General features: G+C 36.2%; 1 protein-coding gene across 1 annotated transcript in view; it reads left to right on the forward strand.

Annotated features, from left to right (window-relative positions):
- EYS (eyes shut homolog) overlaps positions 1-24,120 on the forward strand; it is a 1,264,258-nt gene that overhangs the window by 516,757 nt on the left and 723,381 nt on the right.

Genomic DNA, 24,120 nt, shown 5'->3' on the forward strand with positions numbered 1-24,120 from the left:
TATTTTCCATCTGTATATCTCCTTTGGTGAGATGTCTATGGAACTATTTTGCCCATCTTTTAATTGGGTCATTACTTATTTTTTTATTTATAAGAGTTCATTGTATATTTTAGGTACGAGTTCTTTATTAGATATGTCTTTTGTAAATATTTTTTCTGTCAGTGGCTCTTCTCTTCCTCTTGACCAAGTGACATTTTTAGTGAGGGATTCGTTCAGGCTTAAATTCTTAGAGAAGCAGCTATGGAGCAGGAAGTTCTCCTGATTGTAATCTATCATAACTGACTGGATTTGCATGGCAAAGGCAGAAAAAATGTCTAAGGGTAGATGATCTCCTCCTCTTGTATGTACAGCAGTTCCCAGTTATCCCTAGTTTCACTTTCTATGGTTTCGTTTATACTCACTCAACCTCAGTTCAAAAATATGAAATGAAATATTCCAGAAATAAACAATTTATAAGTTTTAAATTGTGCATCCTTCTGAGTAGCATGATGCAATTTCATACCATCCCTCTCAGTCCTGCCAGGGAAGTGAATCATCCCCTTTTCCAGCATATCCACTCTGTATACACTACCCACCCATTAGTCATTTTGCCTGTGGTGTTATCAAAGTGCCTCTGTTCAAGTAACCCTTATTTTATTTAATAATGGCCCTAAAGTGAAAGAGTAGTGGTGTGGACAATTCAAATGTGCAAAAGAGAAGACATAAAGTGTTTCTATTTTTAAAAAAATTTATATGTTTTTGTTGATGTTATAGAGAGAAGGAGAAATATTGATGTGAAAGAAAAATATTTATCAATTGCCTCCCATAGGTAACCCAACAGGGGACTGAGGAATCATGACCTTTTGGTGCACAGGATGATGCTCAACCAACTGAGCCCCACAGGCCAGGTCATAAAGTGTTTATTTAAGTGAAAAATATGTATGCATAAGAAAAACACACATAGCATACATAGGGTTCCATATAATCACAGTTTTAGGCATCCACTGGAGTCTAGAAAAGTATCCCCCAGAGATAAGGCAGGGGTGACTGCTATTTAACCCTGGAAGATATTTTGGACTGCTTTCATTTTACTCACCAACACCTGGAGCCCAAGCTTTTGCAGATTTCTTTGAACACTCAACAGGCACTATCTCACCTTATCTGAATCTCAATTCAAATGTGGCTATTTCCTCCTCATGATGATTAGCACTCTCAGCTTCAAGACAAGAAATAAGACCAGTACTAGAAGTTCAAGACAATTATCTGACAAGGAAAGATAAATTTGGTAGCCATAATGGCATCAGCCCCCATCCAACTTCTGACATCTGAGACATGTGTGTGCATGCATGTTGGATTCTTGCAGCAACCAAATCTTGGGTTATTCATTACTAAGATTATTTCTACCAATCCCTTTTTATTTTTTTCAATATACTTGTATTGATTTCAGAGAGGAAGGGAGACGGGGAGAGAGAGAGAGAAATGTCAATGATGAGAAAGAATCATTGATCAGCTGCCTCCTGCATGTCCCAAACTGGGTATGGAGCCCGCAACCCAGGCATGTGCCCTGACAGGGAATCGAACCATGACCTCCTGGTCCACAGGTCTAAGTTCAACCACTGAGTCACACCAGCTTGGCTCTACCAATCCCTTTTTAAAAGCAGCAAATCAAGTCAACTAGTTAATTTAAAAGGAAAACATATAATGGACTATTTAATTGGGTAGACGTTTCACAGACACTTACATGTTATCTTTAAACATTCATATTCATAATTAATTTCTCTATGCTTTAGATAAATGCAGGATTCATTTTCAAATTAAATCCTCAAGGTTTTGAGATTATTTTCACATTTATGGCAATTTCTTCAGATTGACATAGCTTTTGTTGTTAGAATTTAAGGTTTATAGTAAAAGAATGAAGTAAATTAGAGCATGAAGGCTATTAATTTCCCACAGAATTCTTTGCATATGGACAAAAGGAAAAATATTGTTGATTAAAAGCAGAGAAGGAGAAATTGAAAGCATTTAGTACTTGTACTTAGTGCTTGTAGTTTATAGTGTTCATTACTTGTAACCTGTGGCAAAGCTTTTATTTAGAAGTAACAACTTTGGCATGATCTCATTAGAAAACTAATCAATATGTGAATGATAAAGCAAGCACAAAACACATTAAGAAAAAGCCCAGGATGTGTTCATTACTTCTTGATCAGAGTGTGATATTGAAAGCACAATAAACAAAGCAAGATAAGAAGTGCACAGCCTTAAGTACCTTATGGTTTTTTGGCCTTTTTGATGTCATTTATTTCTTTTGGTTATTTAACTTTACTGGATTTTACATTCTAATAACATGTTCACTACCACATTGGGGTTATTGGTTATCAAGTGCTTTGAGAGACTAGGTATCTATATATATAAAAGCCTAAGCGACCATCCGACTGTTCAAACATCTGACCTGTAGCTATGACATGCAATGACCACCAAGGGGCAGATGCTCCAACCGGTAGCTATGACATGCACTGACTACCAGGGGGCAGATGATCAATGAGGAGCTGCCAAGCTGTGGTGACTTGGCAGCTGCGGTTCTCAGGGACACACCCAGAACCAGAGAGGAGGGAGCCTGATTCCAGGCTGCGTCACCTGAGAGCCACCCTCTCGCAATCCAGTACCACTCAGGGGATGTCAGAGAGCTGGTTTAGGCTCGATCCCCACAGGCCAGGCCAAGGGACCCCACTGGTGCATGAATCCATGCACTGGGCCTCTAGTAATGAATAATAACTAAAATCGTGTTATTATCTACAAGTCAAAGTGCCACTTCATATAGCAGTCTGCCATGCCTATCTTATATCACAATCTGCTAAATAATTAGATAACACCTGAAATTTAGCAAAGATCCTAATGACAGAAATGTCCCTGTCTGACTTCTTACTCTCACTAATGAAGCATGGGATGGGATTCTTCAGCAAATGTCAACTGTTTTAGTTTGTGATACCAACTTGACAGTGTGGCCAGTGGTGTTCATCAGCTAAGCACCAAAAGAGAATATCATTGCTTATATGTTTGTGTTTTTATTTGAAAATAAAGTGAAGGTCAATGATGATATGTATGGTGATAGCTTAAAACAGTCTCTCTTTAAAAATAGAAAGCCTTAGTATTTCTGGTAATTTTATATAATTACACAGAAACATCAACAGTCAGCAAGTAAGTGAATGGAATTTCTCCTTTAAAAAAATGGGCAGCCTGTCAAAGAGCCAAAAATATATATTTACATAAAATATAATTAATATAATAATATATACATATATTTTTTTCAAGAAATGGCTCCTTATATATCCTGCATCACAATAAATAAATCTTTGTGTAGTGTTCATTTTTGCATAGACCCTCTGGTTCAGTCAGTATATCTTTTATAATGTAAATGAGATACCTTATAGTATTTCTACAGTAATTTAAAACTTATTTTATGAAACTTTCTAAGTCAGGGAAATAGGAAAAACATCTCTGGCCAGAAGAATATGTTTGCTAGATCTACTCAAGCAATGAATTTTTTAAAGGTTTGCTTAAAACAACAGCATATGTCAATTGGCAATATCAGTCTACAGATGAGCTTTCAAATACTCTCTTTGTAAGCCCAGGCAGCTGGGTGATTTGTATATTTGATTTTTAGTTTTTCAGCAGTACATTTTGGTTTAGTACCATTTGCATTTTTATAGATAACAGCAATCCTGCAGCAGGCTCTGTTCTGTTGATAAATTCTGAAAGTTGATAATAGAGTAAAAGGTACCTAGAACTTGAACCTGATATAGAGGTATTGTTTTAAAACATCAGCACCATTGAGAGATTAGCCTCATAGGAAACAAAACACAAAATATCTACCAACTGTATTTTATAATTTTTATTTATATTTTCAAATTTAGGTATACCGCCTTTTTGTTTACCTCTTTTTTACATGCTTGTAGTGTTTGGGTTTTTTTTTTTTTTTTGGGTTTTTTTTTTTTTTACTTTTAACAAGAACTCATGATGTTTTTATATGAAAACACTAACATGGCTATTTTTAATATGGTTTAAAGGAAAATATACAATATAATGATTGCATGTATAAGAGTAAGGATAGAATTAACATAAGATATTAGATTTTTAAGTCCTAGAATCTCTTTATTAGTTTAACTTTAATCTTCTAAACAACCATTTGATATATAAATTATTATGATCATTTTATGAAATAGAACACTGAACCTCAGAGAAGTTGCTCAATAGATGATTCAGCTGCTAAATGGAAGAGTTGGGGTTTGAACTACTGTCTATCCTACATCCTGTTGCCTTGGATAATTGTTTTGAGATTAAAGATTATTTTAAACTGTGACACATACGTAGTTTTATATAAGGAAAACAAGAAGTCACAGAATGACTATATCAGCGTTGGGGGTAGGAGAACTATCTTTGGCCTGGAAGAGATGTCTTAATAATAGTACAAAATTTTGCTGGCTACTCAAAGTGGCAGGTTGAGCAGACCACACTTGTTTGTCTGTTTGTTTGTTGACTTGGCCTTTACAGAATTTTAGATTGGATTTTGAACTTCTTGAGCATTCATGAGATTTTTCAGCCTTACTACTGTCTGCTGTTTTATCCCAGGAGAGTTTCATTTATTTACATTATCTGTCATGAACCTCTCTTGACATTGGAGTTTGTATGCCCTACTTTACAGGCTTCTTATCTGGTAGATTACCAGAAATACTTCCCCCCAGGGATAAAAACTACCCTGTGAGATAAATATTAAATCATTATGAATACAAAGATTATTTACAGTACTTTAATTCAGCATCACATGGAATAACTAGTGGTAGAAAGACCAGGTATCAGGAAAAGTCCATGAGTCCTATAAAAGGTAGAAAGGTTATCAAAAGAGGTAGATACAAGAGTAGATGGGACCACACTTAATCTGAGAAGAGGAGATTTTATAGTGGGTAATTTCAAATGAAGATGAGAAATTAGGAGAGTCTTGGATAGGCAAGGTAGGTAGGACTGAATGAAAACTAAGGGGAAAGCAGGTGTTATCAATAGATTCAGTGTTAGGAATTGTATTTTATCCATACAGACTGAGATTCAAGGACAGAGAATGGATTGCTTGTAGGGGTGCAAGTAAAAGCTTATGGTGGGAACTCAGTTTCTAGGAACCTGGTAAACGGAGGTAAATGGAAAATTAATGCTAAGCCTGGCCAGTGTTGCTCAGTTGGTTAAGCATCAATCAGAGCACCAAAAGTTAACATGCTAAATTTTAATAAAAATGCTGATATCAACTTCATGCTAAGCAGTTACATAAGTGAATTGAGGTGTCTTTATGATTTTCCTTCACTGTGTGCATCTAGGAGTGATCTCAGATTGAGTAGAGATAAAAATGCAAATTAACATTGAATAATCCCAATCTCAAACCTTTGCAGTTATGACCCTAGGTGTGTGTATCTTAACCCTTCACCCCCCCTCCCTTTGTTAAAGTGAGTGAGAGAGATAAGAACTTTTAAAGAAATCTTAAAGGAGATAATTTAGCAATGACCTTTAGTTTCCCAAATCTCTCTTCCTGAATCTCATCCCAGGAGAAATCTTGGAAATGCAAGCAGGATCCTGAGGGATTAATATGACATTCGGTAGATAACTCCTGAAGAGATGCAGGACCCTTTTACAACAGGCTTGGGAGCTGGTGAAATGGGGCTCCCATGGGGATCTGCAGCAGGCAACATCAAAAGCTGGTAGGAAGAGGACTCTTGTGTTCTGATTTCCCAAGTCCTCACATTTGTACGGAGTTTTTGCTAGTATTCAGTGCAAGTTTTTAAAATAAAGATAACTATGGTTACATAAATTGCCACCCCCACCCCCCGCCCCATTCACATCAGATATAATATAGGTGTTGCCCATGGCAATGCTCATAGCAATGCTCAGATCATACCAAAAACACGGATTTGGATTGGAGCACTAATTATCCATTTATTTTCCTAGGAGTTACATTACCACAATCAAAGTACATACCCCCAATCAGGGATCCCCCCCTCCACACAACTACTGCCCCATTCCAGGCATTCCCCATGCTATTGTCTGTGTCAATGGGTTATGCATATATGCATATATGTTCTTTGGTTAATCACTGGCTACTTTTTTTTTTTTTAATATATTTTATTGATTTTTTACAGAGAGGAAGGGAGAGAGATAGAGAGTTAGAAACATCGATGAGAGAGAAACATCGATCAGCTGCCTCCTGCACATCTCCCACTGGGGATATGCCTGCAACCCAGGTACATGCCCTTGACCGGAATCGAACCTGGGACCTTTCAGTCCGCAGGCCGACGCTCTATCCACTGAGCCAAACCGGTTTCGGCACTGGCTACTTTTGAGCAAGAACGGCAGAGCTCAATAGTTGCAACAGAGATCATATATCCTTCACAGCCAAAAATATTTACTCTTTGTCCCATTGCATAAAATATCTGCCAATATCTTGTCTACAATATCAATCCACGATGACTTCCAAAAATATAACAGCTTCAAGCTCTCAATTACCATTTTCATTCAATAATTTAGAGAGTGTTGAAGAGTGCCTTTATTTATTTTCCTGTTCACTGCTGTGGGAGCTCAGACCTCAATGCTTCTGCCTCTGATAGTGAATGATGCAAAAACTGGCCATCTTTTAAATGAACATTTCTGTGGACAATACCATTGATACCTCCTGATGGTGGAGCAGACAACACATGAGTCTGCTGAAGCCCTGGCTAATTTCAGAAAGAGCCTGAAAAGTGCAAAAAATAATTATTCAGCCCTGCAATAATACAGTGGATCAGACCTTATTTAATCAGTCTCATTAACTGGCATAGCTTTCATCTTGAGTATGAAAGAAATGGAAGCTCTTGTTTTCCTCTAGTAGAATCAGGTCTACTTTGCTGTAACATCAAAGTGACCTGCTTCTGTGGCTTGTGGTGCTGTAAACATGACACTAGATGACTCAGAAGCAGCTGGACAAACCTAGTTCAGTTCATAGGCAAGTGCCAAACTTCCTTCCTGCAGTCATCATCAATGTCAGATGTATAGGCCCTTCCTTCTCACTGTCCCAGAAAAGTCTCATAATCTCCTGCAGCCTTCAGTGTTATTTGCCCAACTCATAGAAACAGAGAATAGAATGGTGGTTGCCAGGTGCTGGGAGAGGGGGGAATGGAGGAGCTGTTGTTCAATAGGTATAATGTTTCAGTTTTGTTGTTATGTAACATAAGCAAATTCTAGAGAGTGACTGTAAAACATCGTGCCTATAGTTAACAATACTGTATTGTGCACTTAAAATTTTATTAAAAGGGCTGAGTTTTTACCACTATTTTTAAAAAATAATTAAATATCATTTTAATCATATTTACAGACATGAATAATGTCAGGGGAGAAGATAAGATCATAAACCATATGTCCTTTGTTCATGAGGTGTGGGCCAGCAGTCATTAAGGTGGTTCATGGTAAGTTGATTATCTTCAAACTTTAAACCACCTCAGAGAGAAAGTTTTACTCCTGAACTTTATCACCAAAGGGCATATTTTATGGTTGCATATTCATTTAAAGACATTCTTAACATATCATAGAGCTACCCTGAAGTCATAATAAAACTTTCTGATATGACCAAGGACACACTTCAAGGAAATGGTTCACATTGGTGACCCCTATAGAAAGAATCCCTCACTAACACTTTTCTACAAAGACCAAAAAGGTAACTAACCTTTCAAAAGGAGCAAAGCATACCATCTGCTTCAAACATTCTAAATAGATCATAAAATATAACTCATTTTCCCACCCCTGTCCACTTTGTGTGGGCATTCTTTTTGTTAAATAGGCATTATTAAAAATCATTATCAGGATCACCATTAATTTAAATATTCTATTTTTAAAAGTGTAAATTTTTTGGAATTTTGTTATTTTATTTTTAAGAAATTCTTTATAGAATTTTACGTGAACTGCTAGCAAAATATTTTAAATGATATTCTTACTCTGATTATTCTAAGATGTTCATATTGAAAATATAGGAACCAAAAACAATTTAATACATTAATATTTTTATATTTTTTCATTCTTGTATGTTAATTTAAACTGTATTTCATCTTAATAATAGGAATATTACACCGCTTTCACTGGTACCTTAACCAAAAAGAATGTAAATTTATCTTTACCTGGTTTAGCAAGAAAAAGCATTTGCAGCTCATGTGAACATAGTTTCTTTTTGATTACCTCAATGATATCTTCTTATATAAAACTTTAAGCTTTTCTTCCATTTCTAATCATACCTTTGATTTTAAAAATGTTTGACTTCTTAGCTTTTCTTTTACTAACTGGCCATATTCTCTTTCTGAAGTTCATTCTTCCTTTGTTTGATTAAGCCTTTATTTTTTTAAGTGAAAAGTATCTCAAATTAATTAATGTTACAAAAAATAAAATACTCAAATTCTGTTCAAAGGATTAAGTAACAAGAACTTACTAGACCAGAAAACAAAAAAGATATTTGATTGTGTTTATCAGTGAAAATTTTCTCAAATTTGTTTTTTAGTAGAAGGGCAAGTATGAAAGTAATGATAGGATAGGCATAGTGAATAGTTCTTCGATATCTTTCCATAGGAAGAAGGAAGGAAGGAAGGAAGGAGGGAGGGAGGGAGGGAAGGAAGGAAGGAAGGAAGGAAGGAAGGAAGGAAGGAAGGAAGGAAGGAAGGAAGGAAGGAAGGAAGGGAGGGGGGAAGGAAGAGCGGGAGTGAGGGAGGGAAGAGAAGGGAAGGAAGAGGGAGGAGGGAGAGAGTGAAGAGAGAAGGACCTTAGGTGGAGCAAGTGGTGGAAGTTTTCACCTTCTGCCTTGTACCCTTCTAGAATGATTGATTTTTTGCTAGACTACTTTTGTATTTAAAAATTGGTAACATGATGTTTTGGGTGTTTTTTGTGTATGTGTGTGTGTGTTTTACAAAAGGTTACGATTTCAAGACATTTTTCTTAGCTTAGCTAATATTTTCTAGGCCCTCATTGTTTGAAAATAGTGCCAATATCTTAAGTACAACTGAAGATATGGTGATAAATATTTTCAGAGTTTATTAAATATGAACTATACCTTAAAAAATATTTAAAGTTCAACTTAATTTATTTAAAATTTATGCCTATGCTAATTTGTAACACTAGATTAAATATGTCTTATCTTCAAAATATAAGAAGCATTGAAGTATGTTAAAGAATAACCATGCAAGCAATCTGGGTCTGTTTCATATTGTGTTCATAATCCCCTTTTAGATTTGAGTTTTATAGTAAGTTATTTTCAATAATTTTATCAATATTCTTCCACAGGGAGTTTATTTCTAATGTGATATTATAAGATCATTTTATGAAATAAATTCCATATTAACAATAGAGCAATTAAACCTAAAGTAGACCACAGATATACTTACTAAAATCAATATACTGTAAATGCATGTTTTTCACTTTTATACATTATAAAGCAGTAGTATATAAAACAATATAGTCACTCTTGAAAAAAAAGAAAGACTCAAGATACCAAATACATTTTAAACAATTTTCTAACTAAGGAAATTGTATATATCTGTGTGTGTGCTGTGTACATTCTCAAGCATGAAAATACAGGCAGATTTACTTTGAAACCACACCCATGCATACATCTGCTTCTCTTTGTTCAAGAAAGAACAAGAAATATAGCAAAAATAAGGCAGATGAATCTTTTGGAGAAATTTAACCATGTCTTACTCTTAACAGAGGCAGCAGAATAAGCCTGGATTCCCAGTCACTTTTGTGTTGTTCTTTAGAGAAACATTACAAGCAGTTGGTGTCTTCATCAACTACTGGCTTCCAGGGACCCTGTGATTTAGTCTTAGACTCTAGCCTAGCAGGTGAACGTGCTGGCAATCACTGCTCAGAGCCCTAACGTGTCTACATTGCAGAAACAAGTTAGGCTTCACCTTCTGGAGTTTGCTGGATGAAGGCTTTCACCTCCACAGCCCCCCCCCCCCTTTTTTTAAATTTTCAGCAGTCAGCCATCACAACAGTTGCAAAAGCAATTTTTACATGTTCATATTCATGTTATTTAATATGTCATAAATAGGAGAAATTGAAGTAGCAACTATATAAACTGTGTCTTATCTGTGCTTACCTTTTCTATTTGCTTTTAACCTGTTAAAGAAATTAAATACTACTACTAACATTAATAGCTACATTTTGTTGTGCACCTAATATATACCAAAAACATACATTTTTCTCTGATAATCCTCACAATATACTTGTGAGGACAAGGCTATTATTATGATTCCCTGTTTATATGTGGGAAAATAAATATGGAGAAACTGAGTCAGACTCTTAGGACAAGCAGAGTAATAAATAAGTTCTCAGTGATAATCAGGATTTGTGGTCAATCTTCTAAAAGGTTGATTCTCTATGCTTGATTGATAAAGTAAGCATCTCTTCATCCCTCACTGCTCCACATGAATCTCTTCTAAGTTTAGAGCTTCCAACATCCTGGATAAAATTGCAATGGCATTACATTTGATGGTCTCAGCTCCCTTGTGCAGAACACTCTAACTGTATTCATACTAGAGCCTGGAAATTTCTAAATTCACTGATGGCAGTGATATGTGACAGAAAAATGTTTAGTCATTTCTTTCTCATTTAAAACAGTCTCTTTTAGCAATATATTCTCAAAAGGCATGCTTCTTCTCTCTGCTACTTCTCCCAGCAAGTGAAATCAAAGAATTGGATATGATGGCTGGTTCTGAGGTGTCCCACTATTCCCAGACATGTCATGTCTCCTCTGTCGTCTAAGTGTCAGCCTCTGACTCACAGGGTTCCCACCAAAGCAACTGTGGCTTGTCTTTTTTTTTTTTTTTTTTTGTCCTGCCAATGCATGTCTTTCATTTTTTTTTTTTTTTGTCCTGCCAATCTTTGACCTTCTCTTCACCTGCAACTGGCAAGCCCCAATTAAAGGCACTGATGATTCATTGAAATCCAAGACTGTTCCCCAATTGCTTTTTTCCTCTAGGTCCCTTTGATGAGCCCATAGCTACTGGCAGGACACACTGACCCATAGTTCTGAGTTTCCCTGCTAAGGCCCTAGGCAATATTTCAGTCAATTTGCATTCCTCACAGCCACCTGAAGAGAATGCTAGTGGGTAGAGGTGAACTGCTTCAGCCTAGCTTCTCTCCCTTTCTGCCTCTATCTGCCGTGACAGCACTTCTGCTCTAAGGCAGCCTTAAACCAGAAGCTGTGAGGGAGAGAGCTTACAAGAAGGGTGACCAACCTATCTGGCTTTGCTCAGCACTGAGGGAATTCCAGGATACAGAATTCCAGCTAAAAATGGGAACATCTTAGGCAAACCTGCATGATTATATATGAAGTATGTAAAAATCCTCACCACCCTGGAGTGTCAAGGAGGTTCTAGAGTGTATGACCTGCAGAATTCCAAGAGACGAGCAAAAGGAGTACAGATGCTAATGGGGAGAGACCAAATGCCTAGAACCACTTAGGGTGAGAGGACAGGAGAGACTGTGTTTGTACCAAATTATCCTTGCTCATAAAGTTTGGACTTAGCATTCTTACAAGTGTGTAGAACATTTTTATACGTCATCTCCTTGGTACCTTCAATGAGAGTACATGAATGCAGAGTTAATGTAGGTTAGTGCAGAAAAGCTAACTTCAGCAAAATAGACTGCATATTTTTATGCTGAAGATTTCTTTTGTCTTCAATATTATACAAAATGTTTATGTACTGTATTATTGGAAGGTGTTCCATTTGCTTTAACTTATTATATAGCATTATATATGGACATTATCTATGATAATTATATTTAGTGTTAAATAATCTTATTAAAGGCCACCTTGTTCATTTTCTGTTGTTGTAAATCCTCATTCAAGGACATTTTTTCATTGATTTTTAGAGAGAGTAGAAGAGAGGGAGGGAGGGGCAGAGAAAGAGAGACATCAATGTGAGAAATACATCCATTGGTTGCCTCCTGCATATGCCCCAATCAGAGCAGGGATCCAACCTGCAACCTAGGCACCTGCCCTTGACTGGGAATCCAACCCTCAACACTTTGGTGCATAGGCCGATGGTCTACCACTTAGCAACACTGGCCTGGGCTACCCTGTTCATTTTATGAAGTGTTCTATTAGCTAAATTTCAAAATGTTTACTCTTGAAGGCTTTACTCTTTGTTAATTGTCAATATTTCCTCCAGATTGTTCTTATTGAAATCACTCAAAAGAAGTGATTTCTCTATCTCAATCATTTGTAGATTATTAGGTAATTACATTCCTCTTTATTTTCATTTTAAGTATCATTCTCTCTTTACCTGTGTAGTATATTTAGAAACCCTGCTTTCTTTTTACTTTTTCTTTTTAACTTATTTTGTCCTTGCAATGCAACTGATTATATGTTGAAATGAGATAATAGAAATGAAATTAAGTTATCAGTGTTATATTATCTATCCAAAAATAGCAGGACTCTTTTCATACATTTATATTCATGACATATAGGCATATTATTTTTATTATAACAGTAGGTGAAATGACAAGAGAAATGCTTTTAGGAAAAAAATATATAATTTATTTTAAATGCATGAAAGTAACTTATTTAAACTGAGTGAAAATAATCTAAGATAAGTGGTGATAAGTAGCTCATCATGGTACTGAATCTATGAGACAATTTCTCTGTTCAGTGATGGCTAGAAAAGAATGTCTTGTTTGAAACAAGGATTCTAGTCAAACCCCCTCTATTTCTTAACAGCCACCCATCTCGTTACAAATAAATACTAAGTCTACTATTGGAGATACCAGGGAGATAGTAGAGTGTTTTCTTTTTTTTCCCCCTCAAGATGAATTACCCTTTGCCCCCAAAGCAGATTTTGTAGCAATGCTAAGCAGATTAACTCCACCTCCCATTTTTCTCCTAGCTCAATGTTGGGAGGGGGAGGGAATCAGAAAGGTGTAGTTTGTCTCGGCTTCTCCTCATTCCACTACGAGTACTGCACCCACTGCATTTCAAGGACAAAGAAACTGGGTGTGTTTACTCAATTCAGGGCAAGAAAAGTAATTCCATCAGTTATGGTATTTTTTTTTTAACTTACTGAGGAAAGTCCAACTATGCTCTTATATTTTGATATTAACATTTCCCCCTGCATTATAATCCAGTTGTACTAATTTTCTTCGAAGACATAAAGGTTTCAACTTATTTAGGGGAAAGCATAGTGGCCTGCGAGGCAAATCCAAGGATATCCAGGCTTGCCAAACAGGGTTTTCCCAGGTGCCCTGTCGAAGAACTGCTGGAGCAGAGAGCAAAGCACAGTAAGACCCTCAATAAGAATGTGTGTGCACTACTATGAGACATCTTTATAAGTGACGCTATAAGAAATTACTCTTTTGTAAAGGTAGCTGTGAAATAGGAAAAAGAACAGTTGGAGTCCAAAGATCTGGAATCCACTTGGTTATGATTCAGTAGGGCAATATAACATTCCCTTTCTTATTTAGAGGATTGGGGTAAGATTTCTATGAAAGGGATGTATACATTTTTAAATAATACAGCTCTAGACAGTTTGGCTACAAAGGCCAATTTGTAAACTGAACATTCAGAGAGAGGATTTGGGATTTGTTATGAGAAGAACAACAAAGAAAAATGACCAACAGCTGACAGAGTGCATTAGCAGGCATAGAGAACTAAGTGACATATGCAGGTATCTCCCTACCAATCCCGTGTTCTTGTTTGGATAGACTTGGCAAAAGATAAAGAAGACACTCTAGTCCTCCTGTGCATGCCCTTAAGCAGAAGGAAAGAGAGTAGGGACTCTGTCAGAGAGATGACTCCCATTGTGAGTCATAATATGCTAGGTTTTTTCTCTGTTCACATTAATGACTCAAACAAATCACTGGAAAGGATGAAGGAACCGTTAAATGTCCCTGTGGACCATAGGCTAAAAAATGAGACTAATGTAAGGGCTATAAGAAAGAAAATATTTCAAAAGAGCATTGGCATTGACAAAAGAAACCTAACTTCTTCCTGGAAATTAAGGAAGTTATATTTAGCCCAAGTCTTGTCTTGTCCAAAAGTCAAACAAAAGTTATTCTGGACCTAGAATATATGACCTTTTAAGTACTAGAAGGTCTCATTGATCCTTACCAACAATTGTGAAGTAGTTTATTTTGTCCTCACAAAAACTAAGCTAAGTGTGTGTTACTTTATAGCTTTACCTGGAGGGTAGTTTCAGATTGGTAGCCTGCAGAGCAGTTATGGAGAGAGAAGAATTATGTCCCCCAAGCTATTGCTTTGAGTAAGACAGCTCCAGGCAAGAAAACTCTTTGCAGCCAGAAATCTGCTGAGTACTTCTGTTTCCAGCACCAGGCTTAGACCATGGCAGAATTAATCAGCCACAGTGAATTGAAGCGATCACATTTTCCAACCTGTTATAATCTGTACAAGGGCAGGTGAATTGTACTCCTGTACGAAAGGTTATCAGACAACCTGCAGGAAGATTTAGAGAACCAAGGTGGCTCATGAGGGATAAATTGACAAACTTACTCTATCCATATAGGAACCATATTAGCATATATACTATCTGGACAGAAGATTGCTAATAAGGAAAAACGCTGGGGTAGAACTGATGAAATGTCTTAAGAAGTATTGTGGAAACCTCATGCTTGGCTACTACTGGACACCTAACTGCCCCAAATTCTTTAATCACTATCTTCCATTTGTCGTTTGTTTAAAAACTAAATAGATATAATGTTATACCTATTACTTTTGTATATATTGCTATTGTATTATTTTACCACTAGAAGCCTGTGGCATGAAGATTTGCACAATAGGCTTTCCTTCCCCTGGCTGCCGGCACCGGTTTTCCTCTGGCACCCGGGATCCAGGCGTTTGGTCAGGCTGCAGCGAGCCTTGGCTTCTCCCCTCCAGCCGCAGTGAGGCTTGGCTTCTCTGCTGTGGCCTCAGTGAGGCTTGGTTTCTCTGCCGCAGCTGCAGTGGAGAAGCCAAGCCTCTTCAGTCTTCAGTCTTCACTCCGGCCAGAGACTTCAGTCTTCGCTCCATGCCTGCATATGCAAATTAACCACCATCCTTGTTGGGTTAATTTGCATAGTTGCTCTGATTGGCTGGTGGGCGTAGCAGAGTGACACCAATTTGCATGTTTCTCTTTTATTAGTGTAGATAAATATTTAAAAATATACCCCACATAAAATTTTTAAATATGACAAGTAAAAGTTCTAACATTTCCTTCTTATATCCCAATGGTTCCAATTCTACATCCCCTAAGGCAGCGGCTCTCAACCTGTGGGTCGCAACCCCTTTGGCAGTCGAACGACCCTTTCATAGTGGTCGCCTAAGACCATCCTGCATATCAGATAATTACACTGTGATTCATAACAGTAGCAACATTACAGTTATGAAGTAGCAAAAAAAATAATTTTATGGTTGGGTCACAACATGAGGAACTGTATTTAAAGGGCCAGAAGGTTGAGAACCACTGCCCTAAGGGGTCCACTTTACTCTAACGAGGCTAGTGTTCAAGGACTGCCTAAGGATGCATGGCACTTACAATAAAAAGGAATTAGATGGCCCTAGCTGGTTTGGCCTATTGGATAGAGTGTCGGCCTGTGGACTGAAGGGTCCCGGTTTCAAATCTGCTCAAAGGCACATGCCCGGGTTGCGGGCTCAATCCCCAGTAGAGGGCATGCAGGAGGCAGCCAATCAATGTTTCTCTCTCATCATTGATGTTTCTATCTCTCTCTTCCTTTCCTTTTCTCTCTGGGATTAAAAAAAAAAAAAAAAAAAGAGATGGTCTGATATATATTCCTCTGCTTTAAGTTATAGAAGTTAAATTTGATTCTTCCCCACTTATTGCTGAATTATCCTATATAATAAAACCCTAATATGCAAATCGACTGAACTGCAGAATGACCGGCTGAACGAGAGGTCGCTATGATATGCACTGACCACCAGGGAGCAGACGCTTAATACAGAAGCTCCCCCTGGTAGTCAGTGCGCTCCCACAGGGGAAGTGCCACTCAGCCAGAAGCCGGACTCACAGCTGGTAAGCACAGCAGTGGTGGAGGGTGGTGGGAGCAGGAGAGCAGTAAGGAGCAAGGGGTCCCGGACTGCAAGAGGAATGTAGCAGGCAGACATCCTCCAACGGGTCCTGGACTGCAAAAGGGCACAGGCCGGGCTGAGGTACCCACCCCCCCCTTGTGTACGAATTTTGTGCACTGAGCCTCTAGTACCATATAAAGCAAACAAATTATTCACAATATATAAGTGTTTGCATTAAAATTGAAAATACTATGTTTAGAAGAATTTGTAAATGTAAAATACTAATAATGTTTCAAAAAAATGTATGAAATTTTCCTCTCCTGAATTTTTTTTTTTTTTACATAATAGTGCAATTTTTCTGTGTCTCAGTGGCTGCTTTAAAACACTATTAAGTATCTGCCTAATGGGTATAGGGAATTCTTTTGTGGTGATAAAAAAGTTTTGGAACTTGATAGAGGTGGTATTTGCACAACATTATGAATGCAATAAATGCCACTTCATTGTGTATTTTAAAATGGTTAATTTTATGTTATATAACTTTCACCTTAATTTCTAAAATTAACATTACTGCTTAACAAAACAAGTGCATTCTCTTTTTTTTATTTTGCAAAATTGATATCTCTCTCCCCTTACTAAGTTCATAAATAGTTGATCTTGCATGTATTAACATATATTTTTCTACATTTTAAATCCTTGTTTCTCATCATTTTACTAATAGCTTGCATTTTTATGTACATGTCTCTCTCCAAATAGCCATTGTGATGCTTAGGTAGAGAATTTTTCCCAACTTTTTGGAAAACTAAAAATAACTGTTTGAAAAATTGTTTCAAAAGAAAAAAAAACATGAATTAAACAACAGGTGTGTGTTTTTTTCATCCTGTGAATCTTTTATCAAATGTGGTGAGTATACTTCAGCTTCCCCTAAGGACAAAGAGGGAGTAGGGATGCATTACACTGTTTCTCCTTATATTTCCTATGAGAGTTTGATTTTATAGGAATAAGAAAACAGAAATTCCCTCAATCTATTCAGAGTTTTCAATAGCAAACTATCTATTGCCAATAATTTTATAATTCTGAAAAAAAGAGTCATATTTTATTTCTTTCTAAAAAACAAAAGAATTGCTTTAGCCTGTATATTCTAAAACTAGTATTACTTTCAGTCCACATATACTTTTACACATATATATTTGACTAGTAGCCTTGTGCACGAATCCGTGCGCCAGTAGCTCGCCGCCACCCTCCAGTAGCTCTTTACCCACTGCCCCACTCTCCTGTAGCTTACCCCCGGCCTATCTCCCCCCTCCTCCCTCATAGCTCACTGCCCCACCCTCCTACTAATCTGTGATTTGGTCATTACTCGATCAGTCATTACAATTCACAGCGTAACAATGACTTGCATATTACATCTTTATTATATAGGATAGTTGCTCGCTTGTTTTGAACTCATTTTAATAAATTACTTTTATAATAACTATATTAATGTTCATGGGAAATTTTGAAACTTTTAATCTACTTCCATAATTTCTGATACTGGTAACATATAGGTGGTGAAATTGTTCTCAAGGTACTATGCTGGCCATGAAACTTGAGAGCTATCCTAGCAAACATCCAATATAATCCAACATTGGGCAGGTGACAAGATGCCTTGGGTGTATTACTTGAATGTGGCCTTTGGAGAGCTGGCGTCTGATGAGAAGCACAAAAATTGTAGCATCTGTTTCTTACTCCAAGTCTTATCCAATTTAGGATTTAAGTCTATTTTAACTTGAAAACTTAATTTATAGATTAGTAGTGAATGGCCCTAGTGGTTTTCAGCTCATTTCCTGATTTCTTTGCCAACTGGAAAATGATTCATTGATGCTACCAGATGATGTGCTTAAGATTTTGTTGTTTTTAAAACTCCTTGATTTGTAAAATGTGTTATATTTCCTAATTATTTGAAAATAAGAGTCTTCATAATAATTCTATTTGATCAAAGATGGCCAGTTAAGCAACCCTTCTCATCAGTATTTTCAGATGTCAATATATGCATAGAGAGTCATCTATGCATGATAAAAATTATCTTATGGTATAAATACAAAATGATTTGATAGTGTTTTCTAATTATTAGAGTGACATGACAGTAATTAAAATATTATGGGGCTTATATTTGTACTGCTGAGTAGTATTTTGATATCTATTGACCTTTTTCATTTTATATTGTGGTTTTTTTTTAATATGCTTTTTTTTATATTGATTTTAGAGAGATGAAAGAGAGAGAGAAATATCCCTGTGAGAAACATTGATGGGCCACCTCCTTCATGCCCCCTACTGGGTATTGAGCCAAGAACCTGGGCATGTGCCCTGACCAAGAATCAAATGGCTACCTTTTGGTGTTTAGGATGATGTTCAACCAACTGAGACACAACAGCCAGGGCTGTACTTTTTGTTTTAAAATAATAAATATTCTTTAATTTTTTCTATCACAGTTTATTTCATTAATGCCCTCTTCCACTCCCACTACCCACTCACCCCCAAAGCATCACAAACTTTTCCACATGTAATGCAGGGTCTTGGTCTTGATCCAAGTCACTGAATAAAATGTAGGGATTTTCCCCATTTGCAAACTGAATGTGTCTCCTGGGGAGGGGGACATTCCCCCTTCTACCCTTCATAAGCTATTATGGCTTAACCAATAATAAAATTGAAAAAGACCAGATTAACAAGAGAAAAACCAATTTAGTACATGCACACATGTCATAAATGATACTCAGAAAAAGTATGAACTAACCCAGTTTTTAATGCTTTTTAGACAAAGAAATAAATTTGTGAAAATTTGACATGACAAAGAAACTTAGGTTTGCTCATTAGTGAGGAATCTAAACAGAGAGAGGGTTTGAGTAGTAAATTTGTAAAAAATAACAAGGTATCTTTGTGCAGGGTTCTCAGCTCTGGATTTTTTAACTCCTAGAGATAAGGGTGCCTCTCTCAGCCCTCCTGAAGAAAGGAGAGAGGGCTACGTTTTATAGGGGAGATTTACTTCATTCAAGAAAACAGGGGAGCATCAACATGCCTTGCTTGCACTAGCTGCTAGTCAAGCAACTTTAATTTAAATTAATCAATATGCCATTGTAGGTTCCAACATGACCAAGAAAATAAAGCAGTTTGCATGCACAGTGTTATGAAACAGAATCTCACTCATTGGCATGCAGTTTTCAGAATGTGAAAATGATAGAGCTCATCAATTGTCTTCCTTGCTAGAATTTATACTAGAATTGGGTATTTCCAAAAAACAAAATGTGGCTTGTTGTGAGTCAGTAACAACAACAAAAAGTAGAAATTCTGTCAAATATCCTTTCTAGGCAGATTTTTTAAAAATATATTTTTATTGATTTCAGAGAGGAAGGAAGAGGGAGAGAGAGAGATAGAAACATCAATGATGAGAGAGAATTACTGATGGGCTGACTATTGCCTGCCCCAACTGAGGATCAAGTCCGCAACCCAGGCATGTGTCCTGATGGGAAATGAAACCGTGACCTCCTGGTTCATAGGTTAACACTCAACCACTAAGCCACACCCACCAAGCATTTGGGCAGATTTTGTTATGTGTGACTTTTAGTTGGGTCCCCAAAGTGACCATGCAATAATAGGCATTGAAGAGGATATATCCCATACATGTGTGAGGTATGCCGACTGGTGTGGTGCCATTACCCCTCCATGGCATGGCATTGGTGCTCTATGGTCTTCATTTTTCTTACTTATGCTAGGATGTAGGTTTAAATAGGTCCTAAAGTAAAATTTAAAAATTTAGCATTAAAAGTAACAGGCAAAAAATATTTTTCTCTGCTTCCATAGGTCACCTGTTCTCAAAGGTGAGCATAATTTATTTTTTAAATGAATGTTAGGAATACAGGCAAACTAACAATGGTTTAACTATCTTATGGATTCCATGAGCCTAGACCCTAGACAGAAGTACAACATGTGAATGAATTCACAAAAAGAAATTATTCTTACTGTTTTAATTTTTTATTTTTCACAAATTAAAAATATAGTCCAACATATAACATAAGCTTTGTATGGGCAATTCAACAATGCATTCCAAGACTTAGGAAATCCATTAGAATTGCATACAAATGTATTTTACGTAGACTTATTGTAATCTCAGTAGCTTCATGTATTTGGTTGTATTCCTTTTTCATAGTTTCCAGTGCTGAAATAAAAATGGTAACTGATAGTAAAGAAGTGACATCTACTTGCAAGTATTGACATGAAATGGACATTTAAAAATATTATTTCTAATTTTGTTCTTTTGTCTATCAATTTTTTTCCACTACAAAATAGGTGATGATGCCCTAACAGAGTTAGCCTATGACCCTAACATTTATGGTAAACTACAGCTTGGATTTTCTGAGTGTTCGGAGAGATGACAGTATTATTTTAAGGTTCTTAGAGAATTTTGAGGTAAATAGCAATTTTTAAAATGATATTTAGGATAGCAATCAAATTTGTGTTAAAGAGCAAATTAGAGATCCTTCTAAGTAAAGAAAAGTAGTGGTTGTGGTTCTGAATGAAATCGTCTGGCAAAGAACAATAGATTCAACTAGGATGTGAAGAAAATAATTTTGAATAGTACATCAGTAGACCTGCAATGTGTCAAGTACCATCAGTGGTTAATATACCTAAGCATATTTTTCTAGTAATGATATATTTCATATTAGCATCATAAATTGTTTTTTATATGTGGTCATGATAATTATGTTAATCTATAGCTTTTATAGGAAAAAATCGATTATTTCAGCTCATAAAATGATAACTACCTTCCTTGATTGAAATATACAAACAACTACCCTTATTTTTAACATCTCCTGTTTAGATTTTTAATTTCTGCATTAAAATTTATTCCAAGAAATGGTAGCACAACATGGTTTTAACATCTTAATTTGAGTAAATAGCTTTTGTTTTGAAATATCAAATATTGATTATTATAAAGTTATTGAGATGTGACTGAAATGATCGTTGCATGACTGACCCCTTTTACTTAAAGAATGAAAAGGACTCTGATTATTTGTGGCTACAGCAGGCCAGATAAATGAATTGCAGAGCCCATTGCAAAATGAAGATGTGAGCCTCTAATTAAAATAATAGGGAAAAATAGTAATGTTAAAATGACTAAAATATAAATATTTTTCCATGATCTCTCTCTAGACTTGCTTTATTTGCTACTATTTTCATTTGAAATTTTTTAAAAATTAAAGTTTTCAAATATTAGAATGAATTTTACTGTAGATCTTTATATTGTACAGTACAATGCTGTTTCTAAATGCAAATGCCTTCAACTTAAAAGCAGAATCACCAAAATTTCACTGTCATTCTTTTCAGAATAGTGGAAATGCTGCATAAACTAAGTCAAATCTTTTTTATTTCACTTTTTAATACCAAGTTCTCTGCGTTTGGCAAAAGGAGTTAAGAAAGGACCATATGAAAAAGGAACTATGGCTTTCAGCATAGATTGTTGGCTAATATATGAAACACAAATAAGTAAGAATATGGTGGGAGTTTCTTGGTGATTCCTGTTTCATAGAACATTAAGTCCTTTTTGCATTTAAAAGAAGTACTCTTTCCAATGGGAATTGTGGCCTCTCAGAGCTCTCAGCAGTCCCCTCCCTAGCAAGTTACTCAGTGTGAGATGTAACACCCTTCTCCTGTACTGCATTTGAGTCTTGCTGAACTCCTGCACAAAAACAGTAGCAAATAAAGCAAGTCTACGAGAATTCTGCACTCATGGGGAACTGTGTAGGTTATACAATGGAAGCCAGCATGTTCCATTATTCTATCAGACCTCACACAAGCACAGGTTCCAAGACAAACTATTAAGAATTTCAAGATGGCAACAGCAGAGGAGTGAACTAAGTGCTGGGTCTGTGAGAGGAGATTTTGCTTATGATCATTTAGTAAACTAGAGGCCCCATGCACGAAATCATGCATGGGTGGGTCCCTAGGCCTGGCCGTGATCAAAACGTGAGCATCTAGCATGCAAGGGCAGGCCCCAGCTGACCTCTGGGCCCTGGGCAGCACATGGGCCCTCAGGCCCCTGCACGCTCCCCTCCACCTGAGTCACAGCGCCCCAGTCTCCATGCGGAGATGTGGTGAGTGCAGCTGGAATTTATGTAAACTATTTTGGAAAGTCAGTAATTTCTACATTTTTTTTTTTATCCAATGTGCTTAAAATAGAATTTTATTTTTAGTTATAATTTTTATTTATGTTATTTATTGAAATCTTTTATTTTTATAAAAGGCATTTTTCATGCCAGTTTCTTCAAACACATAAAGAAAAAATACAGAAATAGTGAATTCAAAACCTATTTGATACATTTCAAAAATTGTCAAAGTTTAAATTAGTACATTTTCAGAGGCATTTATTGGGAATGTTTTTAATCAGTAGTATAAGGTGTTAAAAGAAAAACTTTGTAATAACATGATATAGGCTTGAGCTCTGCAATAGCTAATTTTTGAGCATACAGCTAATTAATAATACTAAATTTAATTCATTTTATAGAACTACCAGTACCAATCTAGCAGTTTGATCATAACTGAAACATAAAACCCACAAAGAGCCTGAAATTAATCTAATTACAATATAAACGGTTTTAGAATTTTACAACATGGATCATGATCCTTCTGTATTTTTCTTTATTTCCATCATAATGTGGAATGGGAATTTTTGTTGCTGTTCAGTCTATCAATGTGGATATTCTTATATAGATTACTAAGAATGCTACCTATAACTTCATGATGTTCAAATTTATGTCAAAAAGAAAAGTGAATCATTATTTGGACTCTATCCATGAATTGTAACATTATAAATCTTTCTATTTTATATTTACCTAATATTATTAAGGTTTTAATAATAATATGAAATAATTAAAATTTGTTCATTCATTTTCCTTTCAATTTAAACATGTGCAGCCCAACTCATTGTATCATTTAATTGCTATAAAATAGAAACAGTTAATAATATAAAGTATAAGGTATATAGTATATTTATTACTTTTGTTTTCTTAAATTATGTAGTTTATTTTCCCATGTGCTTAGATTAGTACTTAGAAGAAATTTATCAATTTTAAGATCAATTGTTTGTTATTCAATGTTGAATATAAGTGCAAGGTAGAAAACTTAATTTGAGTAATTTTAGACTGGAAATTCTAGACTTACAATATAATTATCTATAATAATCTACACTAATAAAAGAGAAAGATGCAAGTTGATGGTACCTTCGCGACACACACCAGCCAATCAGGAGTGAGTACACAAATTAACCCAACAAATATGGCGAATTAATTTGCATACACAGGTGCCCACCAAACTTGCTCCTTACCCCAAGTAGTTGCAAGGGGTATTGATGATGTTTGTATCCTCTCTACTTAGAACTCAACTCTGGAATTTCATGAATATCAATACGTATTTATGTCAATAAAAAAGAAAATAATGGCAAAGAAAGACTTTTAAACTCTTTGATTTTATTCAGATTATTAAACATCACAGTATTTTCCTCTTGGTAAAATTTATTCTTTTTTAACACATATATTTTACTGATTTTTAAAGTGAGATGAAGGGAGAAAGAAGAGAGAGAAAGAAACATTGATGTCATTGCAAAACATCCATTGGATGCCTCCTGTCCACCCCCTACTGGGAATTGAGATAGCAGCCTTTCAGTGCTCAGGATGATGTCTGACCAACTCAGCACACCAGCCAGGGATTCCCAGTTCTTTAAGCTGTAAAGCTAGGTTGGAATTCAAGTTGTTTTATTGAGCAGGATGCAAGGCTGATTACTTTCCCAGGTTCTTGTCCAGATGGATTCAAAGAATGAAGCCACAGACAAAAGGTGATAGGTGAGAAGTACAGAAACCTTATTGCAAGCAGAAAAAACTTTATTGCAAGCAGATAGTATCTCTAAAACTATAATTCTAAGTTCCTAAGACTCTGTTTCTCCTGGCACGGAGGGACAGAGGGGTCTCTTAAGAAGGGCGGCCACTGCTTTCTTTTGTCTTGAGGCATTATATAGGCTGTTGCTCCTTGTCTCTTCATGACCCTTT

This window comes from Myotis myotis, unplaced genomic scaffold (genome assembly GCF_014108235.1).
Source record: "Myotis myotis isolate mMyoMyo1 unplaced genomic scaffold, mMyoMyo1.p scaffold_m19_p_7, whole genome shotgun sequence".
NCBI classification, from domain to species: domain Eukaryota; kingdom Metazoa; phylum Chordata; class Mammalia; order Chiroptera; family Vespertilionidae; genus Myotis; species Myotis myotis.